Source organism: Trachinotus anak, unplaced genomic scaffold (genome assembly GCF_046630095.1).
Source record: "Trachinotus anak isolate AG129_WGS33_773 ecotype Australia unplaced genomic scaffold, CSIRO_AGI_Tana_v1 ptg000009l, whole genome shotgun sequence".
NCBI lineage: Eukaryota > Metazoa > Chordata > Actinopteri > Carangiformes > Carangidae > Trachinotus > Trachinotus anak.
This window is the reverse complement of record NW_027273860.1, coordinates 7,011,037-7,025,693: the sequence shown is the minus strand read 5'-3', so window position 1 is coordinate 7,025,693 and position 14,657 is coordinate 7,011,037. Positions and strand designations below refer to the sequence as shown.

General features: G+C 40.0%; 1 long non-coding RNA gene across 1 annotated transcript; it reads right to left on the bottom strand.

Annotated features, from left to right (window-relative positions):
• Positions 1 to 2,379: 2,379 nt before the first annotated feature.
• Positions 2,380 to 13,245, bottom strand: LOC139625159 (uncharacterized). The gene is made up of 3 exons (XR_011691850.1): positions 13,161 to 13,245; positions 12,313 to 12,495; positions 2,380 to 8,478 (listed from the first exon to the last, which is right to left on the bottom strand). It is a non-coding gene; the product is annotated as an uncharacterized lncRNA (long non-coding RNA).
• Between the last annotated feature and the right edge of the window lie 1,412 nt (positions 13,246 to 14,657).

The window sequence follows — 14,657 nt, the reverse complement described above, 5'->3', positions numbered from 1 at the left end:
TACTCTCTGTCAACACTGAGATGAAGGACAAACTGTATGTAGAACAGCATGTACAGCACAGGATAAAACAACTGAATATCTTCCTCACAGTACCTTGAACACACAGTTATTCCTCTATAAATTAAAGGTAATCCCTGTTGAAGCAGATTTATTTAGGCGTCTGCATTAAGATTATATCAGAAACATATGCTGCTCGTTTATCCTCTACATTAAGTGTACTTACTGTTCACCAGCTCTCTCAAGGGTGTATGCACAATCCCTCTTATATGGACAGATTTATGATTTCTGAGATGTAATTGCTGGCCATTAAGCACAGCCATATGTTTTTAATAGAAGCAATATCAGTAGCTAAACAAAATCGGGACCTAAACTCAAGTGATGACATGTTGTGATCTTATGCATAAATATAACTGCCCCTTTTTATGTCAGTTATTGAAATGTCATTATGCAATCCTCCCCCCACCCTCACCCTCCACTCCTCCACAATGACTTGAAAACTCATTTTCCTCCTGAAACACTTCACATCCCTCCCTCCACCGCCCTCGTACTGTACTTGGACCTGATTCTGCAGCTGTGATGTCAAAAATAAAACTTTTCCTGCCTGGATCTTTTTTTTTTTTTTTTTCCACGCCCAGATTCTTGACCGAATGAAACTCTGGGAACACATGTAGGTGTAAGACTATTGGAAAACAGGGTGATAGATATCTCATAATGATTAACGACATAAGTGCTATACAATGATATATGCATGTGTGTGTTTGTGTATGGGTGTGGTAACCATTTTTAAAAATTTTGACTTGAAAAAGAACTGGGATCAATACGCTGTCTGTTCAAATATTTGTGCTTTACATCCACTGCAGGCACAGTGGCTCTTCTCACTGAAAAATGAAAATATGAAATGTGAAATATGGTAGTTTGTTTTCTTGCCAAGAGTTAGATGAGAAGATCAATACCACTCAGGAGGCGGTTAGCTAACCATCTCCTGGCTGTATTTTCATATTTAACAAGAGTAGTATTACTATAACTATTCAAGAAAGCTAATAAGCATATTTCCCAAATTGAACTACTCCGTTCAAAATCAGTCATAACATTGACAAACAGTTCAATTTACAGCCGCTGCGTTTTTTTCTCCAGTCTTACTGACAAGGAACCAGACTCTGTTTTTACTGCACAGTCTGTGTATATTATCTGTAGATTCATATGCAACTCCAGATTCACGTTAAGAAGCACAGGCATGTCTAGACTATAATTATGTAGCCACAAATAGCTTGATTTAAGGAAGCCAGCCACATGTTTTACAGTAAGAGTCCTTAAAAGCAACACTTCACAGCTGGCTGGGACTGCTCAACAGTGCTGTCAGGAGGGTTTGACTTTCATTTTTTCCATGCAGAAAAATGCACCAGTCCAGCCAAAAATAGGCATTCCACACTGTGAGGAATTGCTTGCAGCATGATATTCTATAGCAGTTCTCCAGAGCCGCACGTGGCTCGAATCTTGGGCGGCAAACTTTGAGCAGAGATAAGGAATGCACAACACATTTAAAGCATACTTTAGCTTATGCATAGATCAGGTCAACAAAACAACCAAGCACAAGGTCCATACATGTTCAAACCACTTCTGCACGCTCTTCTGGTCCTCCGTCTGATGGCACTTTCAAGAGAACAGGCACTACAGACTGAAGTGCACTGAAGTGAATGGCTTCTATAAGGTTAAGTGCTTCATATGTTGTTGCCTCCTCTCCACAAGAAATAAGGAGATGCTCTGATGCCAGTGCATTTCTAGAGAAAGCGTGGGTTAGCAATGTGTCTGTCTTCCAGATTTGGTTCAAAATGCAGCAGGGACGGAGGAAGGCACAGTGAATTCACTGGCATGAGGATTTATCTGATCAAAGCAAACGCGCTAAACCTTTCACCAAGGGAGCGCTCAATGTCTGCAGATGGAGATCCCTGCTGCTGACCGAGTTAAACAGGCTGCAGTGGGAATAACGGAGGGGATTGCCAGGACTGTTAACTAGCAGTAAGCATGCTAATATGCTAATGTTAATATGCTCATCAGAATTCCCACACAGGCGTAGGGATTTATCCGGGGCAAGGAGCAATTTAACAAGGGTCAGGTTTCACCTCTGGGACAGACATGAATGATAAACATGGCTGAAGTTAAAACCATTGTGATTGACAGAAATGATGAGGTCTGTTCAGGTAAGAAAGAGAGCTAACGTAGGGTTGTGTGTTATTGTATTGCAAAGAACAAATGGTGACTGAAACTTATGGGTAAAATACAGATTTTGAAGGAATACTTCAACATTTTGGGAGATACATTTTACAGGTTTGGGTAGAGACAGGCCAGGTATTTTGCCCTGTTTCCAGCGTTGATGCTAAGCTAACTGTGTCACTGAACGGACAGATACTGTATGACAGTCGTACTGATCTTCACAACTCTTGACAAGAAAGCGCATAAGTCTATTTCGAAAAACGTGGAACCATTTCTGTAGAGGTTGTTTTTCATGGAAATGCTTCATAGGCTACAAAACAATGTTCTGTATTTGTTATAACCCAACTACAGTGCATGCTTCTTATTTAAGGGTCTTTGTTTGTTAATTAAATTGGGAATTTGCTTTTGTGTCCAGTGCACTGCAGCATGCATAATTCAATTTTCTATCCTTAATAACCCCCAGCCCCCACCCCCCACTCATGGTTGGTGTCATGGCCCTGGAAAGGGTGAACTAGACTTTCTTTTGATTCAGCTGTAATTAAAGTGGACTGATGGACAATTAGTTTGGTCTAATTTCCAGGATGGCACTGGTCTTATTCTCACCTTTGAACCGCAGGGCTTGACACCAGTCAGACCCTCCAGGCTGAATCTATAGACGGCTGTGTTGGGGTCAGCAGGGCAGAGGGGTCAGCCATACTTTGATAGGCCTTTGCTTTCTTAAAGACTTGTTTGCAGTGATTTCACAGAGGTGCATTCATTGGTTTTGTTGTTACTTAAATGTTTAATGTAGCATCGATGACACGGGTGAGGTTACGAAACACAACTTGGACTCCACTTGTAAACTTTCAATCTGCATTTTAAAAGAGGAGGAATTTCAAAATAAAGGGTCAGAGCAGTAAACATTATCATAATATGTCACTGTGTTTGGAGGCTGAGCAAATGCAGTTTGTTATCGCAAGGACGTACCAAAAACTGCAACTTAACTGCACATTATTCTTAATTTATGCAAAGACCCAGATTAGATCCTGCAGTTGTCTGTGGTGTTAACCTCCAGACGATAGAGGTTAAACCCTTGATCAGAAGCTCTGGAACCAGAAGCTTCTCTTAATACATTCAGCTGTGCACATTTTAACAGTGTTTAATTAGTGTTTATTTCAATTGGGTGTTGATTCCATAATCGCTAATTTGAGCAATTATCTAAAAGAGTAAAGATTCAAAATGCATCACAAGGCCCATGACTTGAATGTGCACAAGTTAAGTCAAATGCCCAGTGACACCCTTTTTGTTAGCAATGAAAATGCCCTCACTAATAAAGACAGCCCTTTGTCTTCATTAAGGAAACCTGACCTATTTGTGTTCCCATTGTTTTGGCAGCCTCATTAAGGTCTTCATGTCAACTCATCTCCTTTTAAATAAAGGAGAGACTCCATTACCTGAAACTTATTGTTTAATCTTTAACTAATTTAATTGATCATCTAGATAAAATGTAGTACATTTAATTCAATATTTATGAGATTATAACATGCTCATTAGATTTTTTTTCATATTAAATCATCTCAAACATCTTTTTAACATCCTTAAAGGAAATCATCTCAATTCTGGAGACTTGAACAGCAATCGAGACAATCAGCGTGCCCTTGACGCAGATTGTTGTAAGCACTTATCTAAAATAATGTTTGAGGAAGACACTTTCAATTAAAACCAGCCCTGTGGAGGTTTGGAGCTGTGAGAGCGCAAACATTATATTGTTGAATAGAAAAATTGGATCTTAAGTTTGAAACAAATACATATTTTATGATAAATTCACATAAAAGTGACAACAGTGTTAACACAGTGATGGTATATGGAGCTGATAGCGATAGGTTGTCATGGCAACCAGGTGAATCTCTCACATTTTGTATTGTACTCTGTATCCCTGGCCAGACTCCAAGAGGTTTACATTGTCCTGTTTCTATATTTAGGTCTGTTGTGGAAAGTTGCACCACACAGACTCTTGACACAAGGCTTACTGTGAAGTCAGAGCCCATAAAATTAAAATCCACATGACGAGACAACATGAGCCATATCATGGAGGACCAGGCTCACAGTTATTAGCTGTTTGTATTTTGACAAAATGACGTGTTGTTCCAGAGAGAGGCCAGCACAGCAACTGCACAAGAACAAAATCTGACGCGAGCTGTGAAATCCTGACATATGGTGTCACACAGGGAACAAACCCTTCACAACGCTGGAATTTACTCACATCATGTGCGCCTTTCAGCTTTTCTTTTTTTTTTTTTTTTTTTTTTTTTGAGTTATGTATTCTGAGAAAATGTTGAGATACTATACGTCGACATCTGGACAACAGCAGTAACAACAGCAACTCTGTGTCTGAAGATTAGCAGCACAGGAAAGACATTTCTTTGAAATTAAAGAGGATGAAGGATCCCACTTGTATGGCCTTGATTTACGTGTAGTCAGCAACTCTCAAAGGTGCATCGATGTAATAGGTCAGATATGCACCTAGAGGTTCCTATAAAGGCCCTGAAAACATACAGCCAACACAAACAGATACAGATATTAAAAAAATAGAAAATAAAATAGGAGAACATCAAAACTGGATTACAATTTCAACTTTTAGAATAAAACAAGATTGTCAAGCTGCGGCCATTTGCTGCTGATAAATACATATTTGGTCTAGAAAACTAAGTGAAGCAGTAGCTAAATTCAAACATAATGGTGAAAAAATCCATGTTAGCTCAAGTGCTAACAGTAACTAGCTCAGCAGAGTAGCAGTTGCTAACTGCGATGTAAGCGTTTCACTGTAGAATTAAAAGTGATTTGATGTGACCTATAAGTCACATAATTGAATGATCAGATTTATTTATTATTGTTAGTTGAATCATGTTATTTGGTGACATTAAGTTACAATTAAATCACATACATATTTTAATAACAATTTAATTGTAGAGTAACTCATTATTGATCTCACCGGCAACAGAGACACTAGCAAAAGAGATGCTTAATCCCTGTAAATATGGAGTCCAATACATGAGATGTACTTTGAATGGATAGAAAAAGGAGAAAAGACACTTGTTGCTCATATATTTTCATTATCCAGAGGCACAGTGCTACATGCATTTTTAGGTTCTTAATCAGCCAGGTGTAAAATTAAGGCATATCTGTTACACAGTTTCCTGGCCAGCCTGAAAAGTTAAAACCAGTTACTGCTCTCTACCTTTAATAGTTGTCCCACAATAGTTTTGGATGTGGCCCTTGCGTGTTCAGTTTGAACAGCACGGCTTAGATCCTATGTGAGTTCTGAGAAGCAGCTAGTTTGTGTGGACTGACAGCTGATTGCACTATGGTTTAATCTTGTTAGGGATTTTCAAAAGTGCTGCGTCCACTCAGATCTGGAGATAGGAGCGCCGCACAGCCTTTGTGTGCAAAATTTCAACGCTCCCAAAAAGAGGGACAAAGGGCCCCCCTGGTGATGTCATTCCCCTGTCAGCAAGCAGGCCCTCGCTGCAGGAGAGGGGCCAGGACAGGACATACTGTGACCATCACTCCCCCACCATCCTCTACTCTCCACCATGGCCCCAGCAGCACCTCACCCTGACCCCCTCTGAACCAATGTCCTAACCCCTGGTGTGAAGTTCAAGACCGAAATCTGAGTTGGACAGGCATAAATTCAAGATATTTCTAACCTTAAATAGCCTAAATGCTGCATATATGTCATGTTTCTTATGATACATGTCACTCCAGCAAACTTCCAGTCGTATTCAATTACCATCAGTGCCATGGAAGTGCAGCTGCCCATTTGGATATGTTCCGTGAACACCTATATTTATCAGCGCAGTGTCCTGTCCATCCACATGTGACACATGCTGAGGGAAACTTGTGTTGTGTAATCCTATCCACATCAGCACATGGATGACCAATTGTGTGTGACCTGCCTGTTAAGACACCAATCATAAGTTACGCTAGCAAAACAGTTCTCCATATTTGGATTTCTGTTGAAATAGTAGCCAAAATGTTAGTATTTAAAAATACAATACATCTAACATATTTAGCGTTTTATTCACTGTAATTTAAGTCATTAAGACATAATGTTGTAATGGATGTTTATAATTAGTAATTATGGTTATTCAACTGTTTAACACACATGTAAGCTGCTACCCTTTAACGACCATCGACTCTGCTTAACCTATGCCTAACATATGACACAAATTGAGTTTTGACCCCTTGGCACTTTTGTGTCTTTTTTAACTTGCAATGTGAGTTGTGCGAGGAATTGTTGAGCCAGCTCCACATTCCACGAAAACAGCTTCATAAATCTCAGCTGTGTCTGTGTGTGTGTGTGTGTGTGTGTGTGTGTGTGTGCGCGTATATGCATGTGAACACAGACAGATGTGTCCTAACTTAGCAAAGTACACTGCACAGCAACTCCTGTTTCCTAGAAATTGTATGTCGCTGACTTCTCCCCATTTTTAGAGAAGCGTATCTGGAGACGCTCTGCTGGCTTATGTTACAGTACATATCACACACACACACACACACACACACACACACACACACACAGTGACAAATATACAGGGGTAAGCTTGTGCCGCCTACAAGCGGACATCTTACACCTGGTTTCAGATATACGGTAGCATACACATCCAAGTGTTTGTGAGTATTTATGGGCATGAGTCATGTATGTTCATCAGAAGCACCATCCCCTCGTTCTCATATACCCCCAAGCCACACATACTGTTTCCCCTCAGAACGTGTCAGCCCCCGTGGTGTCCCATTTAAGTCTGAGTCTTTCCTCACCACTGTAAATCATTTGTGCGGCTGCTACAACATCAGCAGGTCCCTCTGAGCAGAAGGAGACGGTTAAGCAGAAAGGGACCAGCAGCCGCAGCCGGTCCTGTGAAAATATGGCATTTGACAGATGAAAGACACACATCCCTTGGGGCCACGGGGTTTGAGTTGTGAATGACCCTGGTATGCTAAACAAGCAGCCTCTTCCTATGCAGATCACTAGGGTATGGAGGAGCTTTAACTCATTGTGCAGGCCTGTTGAGTTTGTATGATACATTAACACATTAAGATAACTGTCATAATCTAGTTTTCAAGTACTGCAAGGTATTGCACTGTTCAATGTACCATTCAACTTTATCATACATCATCAATTTAAGGGCCTGTGCACCAGCATTTAAAATGGCAAAATATGAATAAATATAATTCAATGCAGTGGAACTACCGCAATCAGTTCAAATAGCTCGCAAGGGTGAGGTAGATCCATGCAGTTTTCAGCTTTGATGATTTTTGTTTTGACACGTACGTTCACATCACTGACCAAAATAGCAAGCCGTTTTCATGGTGCTGACCTTTGAGGGAACAATTATTTATTTAACCATGCTCTGTCCAAGTATAAACTGCCCTGAAAAAGAGTCTGAAAGAAAATTATGAGACATGGTGCAGCTACATGTACATGTTTTGAATAAACTGTGTTCATTTTGTCCCGTTAGCAACAAAGCTACGCTAATCAGCTTTCTAACTTACTGTGTTAGCAAGCTCATTTGCAAGCAGACATCATTTTTTTCACTCTTAAATAACTGAATTGAAGGAAATAATGTATTGACTAGCTAGCATCTTCCTGCTAGGCTATCATTAGCAGATAGCTTACCAGCCTCTAAAATCACAAATTTTGTGAAGATGCGGGCCGAAGAGCCTTTATATATACTTTTCAAGGCAAAAGCACAAAGCAAGGTGCAGTAAAATCAAGTGGAATAATACAATGTAAGGTACCATGGGCATAAAAGGAATAAGCAACAAAAACAAATAAAAACAATTGGAAAGATTTCCCAAAAAATAAGGTAAAACAAACAAATAATCATATAAAGCCAGCAAAATCTGAAAAGACAGCCAAACCAGATAAAAGCTTAAAAATGGGAAGAAATAACATGTATTTTCAAGAAAATAATCATCAAACAGATAAATCTACCCACATGACATCAGGATTTTTTTTTCATATTCTCTGTTTAAACACACGGTTAACCAGGAAGGAAGTCTGGCCAGAAGACGATACTTCAGAGCAGAACCATCCTCCTCATGGAAACCTCCTCTGCCTCAGAAAGCTGAAAGCCGGCACGCAGCTGCTGTGACGTGGGCGAACAGACAGACGCTTTGACCACCTGTAATGGAGTGTTGGTGGATGACTTCACGGCAGACCGCAGAGGAAGCCATGTGAAATCCATTGACGGCAGAAAAAGGCTGGCCTGGCTCACCATCCTGAAACTAAGACGCAAGAGAAGAGGGTGTTGAAGCCTACCATTCTGATCATTACTGAAGCGGCAGAAGAGAGGAAGCATCGTCTCAGGTTCAGCATAACAGGGAAGTGGTGGGTCTGTGGTGGGTGTTTGCACAGAGCACCAGCTTCAGTCTGGAGGTGTAGAAGGTGCAGTTCACTCTGCTATAAAAACTGTTTTCCATAAGGATAGGCAACAAAAAAACAAAAAAACACAAGATCACTAGAGGCATCTGGACTGAATGATGACATAGCTCAAGTCCTTTATCGACTGCAAAGTGACTGATGTATTGAGACAACCATAACGCAGAGGCCTCTGTTTGCAATAAGTGCCTTTCATTTATATGAGAAACGAGGGGCTTTTGAAGTGGAAAAAACACCACCTTTGCAATGTGTTCATTAAAAAAGTTATTATACTTTTACCCTGAAAGTTCATCATTCGGGTACTGAGTCACAGCAATTTTAAGCAGGACCCCTGCACTGCACATTTAGCCTCTACAAAGAGCTTCAATAAGGACAAAGCACACGTTTTCCCATAAATACCTGAATTTGGCCAGTTAATGATGCCTGCACAAATGGCCCCCAACCAAACTAAATAGCCTCGATTGCTGGTTAATTTATTGGAGAAAGGCACCATACTGAGATCAAAAGAGTCGCTCTCGCTTGTAGCACCTTCATTGCAATGAATTTGCTGACCTCACAACCTTCTGCATTTTTCTATAAGGGGCATGAGAGGCCGGAAAAGAGTAGCCCCAAGGAAAAAAGAGGGTTAGCCCACATGAGGTTTGGGTTTGTATGATGCCTTTTGTAGCCCAATAAATCAGCTAGTTAGGAAATTTTCTGTACACACACAGTAGCTGAGAAAAAAGCAGCAGGAAAACCAGGTAGTAGCTGCAGGGAAAAGGAGCAAACTCTCCTCTAAAGCACACATGACTGACAGATGCATGGACGTCATGTCCGTCCTTATTGGTATACATGTTGCTTTCTAAGAATGTGAAGCTGAAACATTTACACCTGAGATAAAAATAGTGTATGCGCATGCACACGCTCTCTAACACTTTCTAAGCACGTCCCGCTTGGCTTTTTTTTTTTCTTTCCTGGGACTATCCCTGAGTCAAGGTGAGGCTTGAGTTTCATTACAAGACAGCTTTAATGACCAGGGTGAGGGCTTGGTTTTCCCACAACCTGAACATATGAGGAGGATTTAGTTTGGTTCTTTTGTTCCTGACATGAAACAGCACATTGTTAACCATGAAACAGCACATTGTTAACCATGGCCTGGAGGCAGAGTGGTCAGAGGGCACAACAACAGGTTAGAATCACAGCTACTATTTGTGCCAAAGATCTTAACAAGTCATTGTTGGCCCAGCTTAGTAATGACTGGACTAAACTTTTTAAAAAACCCACATCGACAGTTTAAATAAGGAGGATCAAAATCATAGCAGGAGAACCAGCGATATCATCTTCTTTATTCCACACGTTCTTCTCCTGGCGCCTACATTACCCACAGTGCAACTGGTCGAGAGTTTGGTCAGAGATTCAGGTGTGTTGCTAGCAGCAGCTATCGTAGCTTTGAGCTGCTAGGCCCAGGCAGAGATGAGAAGCGGGCTTTATTAGATTATGTACAGCTCCCTCCGGAGACACAAAGGGCTTTGTATATGGTGTTCTGTACTTCTTCTCACAAATGCAGCCCTGAAGACCTTTGTACAGACTACAGAGAGGTCTGTAGTTCCCCTTTTGGTTTGCTATGTGTTACCATGACTGTGAGGCAGCATTTCAGTGGTGGTGATCTACTCTCCTTGGACCACTGATGTTTCATATTTCATAATGTTAACTTATTACAAAACTTCTCTTAAACTTCCTCTAAAGTAAATGCCAAAGGCCTTTACACCAACAAGATTCCTTGACAACTGGCCTGGTTATAAAAGACAGAGCGTGGCACCAGCTTATCCAAGAAGATCTTACAGAACTAAATAAAAAGACTGGAGGCAGAAGTCAAAGAAAAGTTGTGCACACTGTACAGACTCACAATATCTTTAATTTAGCAGAGCAATGTTTCAGTTAGACTGATCTACTCCCAGACTGGACCAGACGTACTTAAAAGGTAGAAATACAGACGAAAATATTGAAAAAAATGAATTACAAATATTACAAGAGTTGTTTACGTGAAAACATACTTGGCAATAAACCTGATTCTGATTCTGATTCTGATTTACATGTTTGCAATCATTTTTCTACAATGAGTTATAGATCTTACTCTTCTTTCAGTGATTTTAAGATGATATACGTATTTCTTTCTCTAGCACTATCCATTTTTTCTTCATTTTTCTCTTTCTCTCAGCGTTGTATAATTTTTAGGTTGACTATTAAACATGCGGGTTGCAGTTAAATTAGATGTATTTGGGGCAATAAGTACAGTGCAGATGTTTTGTCTGACCTGTGCCTGGTTTATGAAAAATACTCTGTGGCCTCCAGTCTTTTCTCAGTGTCAATAAAGACTGACTATCACGTGGACTGGCCTGTCGATGGCTTAAAAAAAAAAACAACAACACTAAAAGCTTCCCTCTGTATAGCAACGGCCGTGTGTTTGTCTGCAGTTATTTGATGTGGGTGAATGTGTCAGGGTCACAGTCAGGAGGTCTCCACCCCGCTGGCGATGGACCCCATTGTTCATGGACGACCCCCCTCTGTGTTATTGAGACATGCTAGTCATCTCCATTATGAAGTGTAATTAGGTTGTTGTGCTTATTAACTCCTATTATCAGAGGAGCCCTGAGATGTCTACATGTGGCTGGTGGTATGGGCTGGATTTGCAGATGGCTGCAAATGTGTGTTGGTATCTTGTCCCCAGACTGACAGAGAGACACAGATCAATGCATATTTTATTTAAAATAATGTTTTTCCTTTAGTTGTTTCACATTTAGCTTGTTTTATCCCATTTACCACCATTATTTTCATTTAGCCCTTATATTTTGTTACCATTTAAATCCAGGTTTCCCTTTATTTATGTATGCTTTGAAAATCTAATTGCATTGACATGTAACATGGTACTTCAGCACAAATAATATTGTATTTTTGTGAAGGTCACATTATTGTTGCTGGTAATGCATTTGCAATAGTGTATTTTGTAATTTCTCCATGGTGGTGCATTCAAGGACAATGATGTTCTGATATGATAGTCAGCTGCCGAACAGGTAAGCGATCATGAGATTTTAGGAGACAAAAAGTAAACAAAGGATTCTGAGAATAATTAAAGGATGATGTGAATCTTTCAGCTTTTACCATTAAAAAAGTTTCTTTTCGGCAGCCATCTCTAAAATATCTCATATCAAAGCAATCAGCTCATATTTAAAAGGTCAATCTGCTTTCATGAAGTTGGGTGTCTTGCAAGAAACAGATTAAAACAAGAACTGTAAAGAATTAACGCAGCAGAGGCTGAGATATCCCAACTTGTAATGGTTTTAAAAACAAATGCCCATATCTTTTAAACTCCACAAAACTCCTTCAGAGCCACAGAACAGCAGACAACAGGAGTAAACTTGTGTAAAATTAAGTGAAATACACCTTTAAAACAGAACTTGTTGGTCCCACACCATGATAACATACTGTCTCTATATCAAGCAAAGTGTTGAAAATCTAGTCAAGTCTGTTCAGATGAAATGAAACTAATACTTTGGAAAATGTCTATTAATATTGAGAACAGAAAATTAGGAAACTCTAGTTTGATCAGAGCTTGTTCAAATGAGTCACGCAGTTTTCAGACATGTCTGCTCTCAGTTTAAATTTAGACACATGACAATCAAGTAAAGCAGAAAATAACTTACTTGCATATTCTGCTACATTACACCAATAACAGGAGCCCTTCATTTCATGCTGAGATAAATGGCCAAAGCACTGGACCTCCTCCTGGAGTCACCGACCTGAACCACGGTGGCCCAAACATCCTAACATCTGGCCAGCTTCCAGAGTTCAGTTTCTTTATGTTCCTCAGTGCAATTAAGGAGAAACTAAAAGAATAAGAGAGGAAGTGGGGGTTATGGATCAAGCTGTGTCTGTCTCAGGTTCTTTGACCCTTTGCTTTTAAAACAAAAGATTTGCTACAAGATTTCAGATTCTCAAAGGAGAAGTAGTTTGTTTGTTTTTTTCATTTAGCAGTTATATAGTTACCATCTAAACCAAAAGTGGCTGAAACACATAATGACATGATGACAAACCATTGCCTCTGGCAGTCTGGTAATTCTTTTCAATTCTAAATGAATTTGATAGTGTCAAAATTGAACTAAAGATTTGGTTAATGTCAGGGAATTTCTGCACTGGTGCTCATATAGCTAGCAGCTATCTAACGCTGTCCTAATGTAAACACTTGATTTGGTCTCTGTGTATTTAGAGGAAGAAAACATTAATGCCTTTACACTGGCTAATTTGCTAGATTACATTTTTTAATTAGCTGACTAATAGCCATAGCTAATGAATCTATAGCCTGTCTCCACTTATTAACACAGACTTAAAACATTTTTTTTCTTTTGGGGTTGCTCCTGGGCAGAGAAAAAACTACAGCTCTGCATGAAGCAACTACAGCTCAGATACGACATCATTGTAACTTATCTAACAATAACTGGATAATTTTTCAAAAGCTACCGTCTTAATATATGAAGTGAGCCACACAACATACTGTTGAAACCCTCTGTCCCAGTGCTGGATTGTTGGTTATTAGCTTAGTTACAAATGTCAGTGAGATTTTGAATGAGGTTTTCTACTTCTGGGACAAAATCCGGAAGTTCTGGTTCCACATAGATTCACTATTAACACAGAATGTAGCATTGTGCTGACGATTCTCTTTTTAATCTGTTATATGCGGTGGTTGTGGTGTTATCAAGACTCATAACTTCCTCAGAAATGCTTTTATTTGTATTTTCAGTAGCAACAAAACTGAAAATAGAACCAGTAAAGAAGTGGGTGGGTCAATAAGGGCAATAATATTGTGACACATGTTCATATTCAGATTTGGATGGAAATTTGGTTCTCACTTGGTCAGAGGTAAAGGGTCATCTATGGCAATGTAAAACTGTGTGACCCTCCTCCCTGTGGATGACACCATAACATGTAACAAAAAGTCACGGGCCAGAGTCAAACCTGAAGAACATGTATGCTCCGCATTCCTCTCCGCTGCAGGACGTTCTTATCAGCGAAGTAAGAACTCCATCGGATCCCGGGACTGACCTCAGTGGAACCTGAGGAATGAGGAGCTGGATGGCAGGTGAGGGGATGGGCAGGGGAGGGACACGTGAATCCTGATGGTTGAACTTAGTCCTCTCAGGCATTGAGCCCAAATCTCAAAGGGGAATGTGCAACCATAACATACCCTACAAGGGAGCAGTAATCTGAAACGGTCTCTTTATAGACCTCTGTAACCAAGAATTTATTTATCTTGGAAATGGTTGGGATGAGGTGATGGTGTCTGAGATCCGTTTCAAACATCAGGTCAAAACAGATTTGAAAACAAGCTAATCGCAGTAAATTGTTAATCCAGGAACTGCATTGCAACTAATCTTACCCTATATGTTGCATTAAAGAGAAATGGATGCAGACAACATCAGCTGTGTACGAACACCAGATCAAAACCAATCGCAGCATCAACTGGGAACAACCAAGAGTCGGTGGGTGGCCCGAAAAGGACCAAAAGGTCATTCAAAGCCCCCCACACCAAACAGAACAATAAAATCGTCCAATATCAACCTTATCCAGTAAAAGGGTTGTGTTAACATAACACCAAAGTTTCACACTTACTGTAGGTCACTGTAGGACAAATGACCAAGTTCTATTTGCCGAAGAAGGTCATGAGATTCAGTCAAAAGCTCTCCCGTCAATTGTTTTTTAATCTGTTTTATTATGTACTAAATTTTATGTAATCTGCAACGCACCTTTGAAGCCATTATATGAAAATGTTCTTTATGAATTACCTTGCAATTCTGATTTTTGCTCAACTATCGTATGATTTGTACATGTACATGGGCTTTTCTTAACTTTCTGGTTCTCCTGTATGTTTTCTTCATGTCCCATTTGGGATAAAACATAACACATGAGATAAAACTTTTTTGTGAATTGTGAATACCAAATGTGATGTTCAAACTGAATGTGAGCGCCTCTGCACGATGGGATTCAAGGTAGC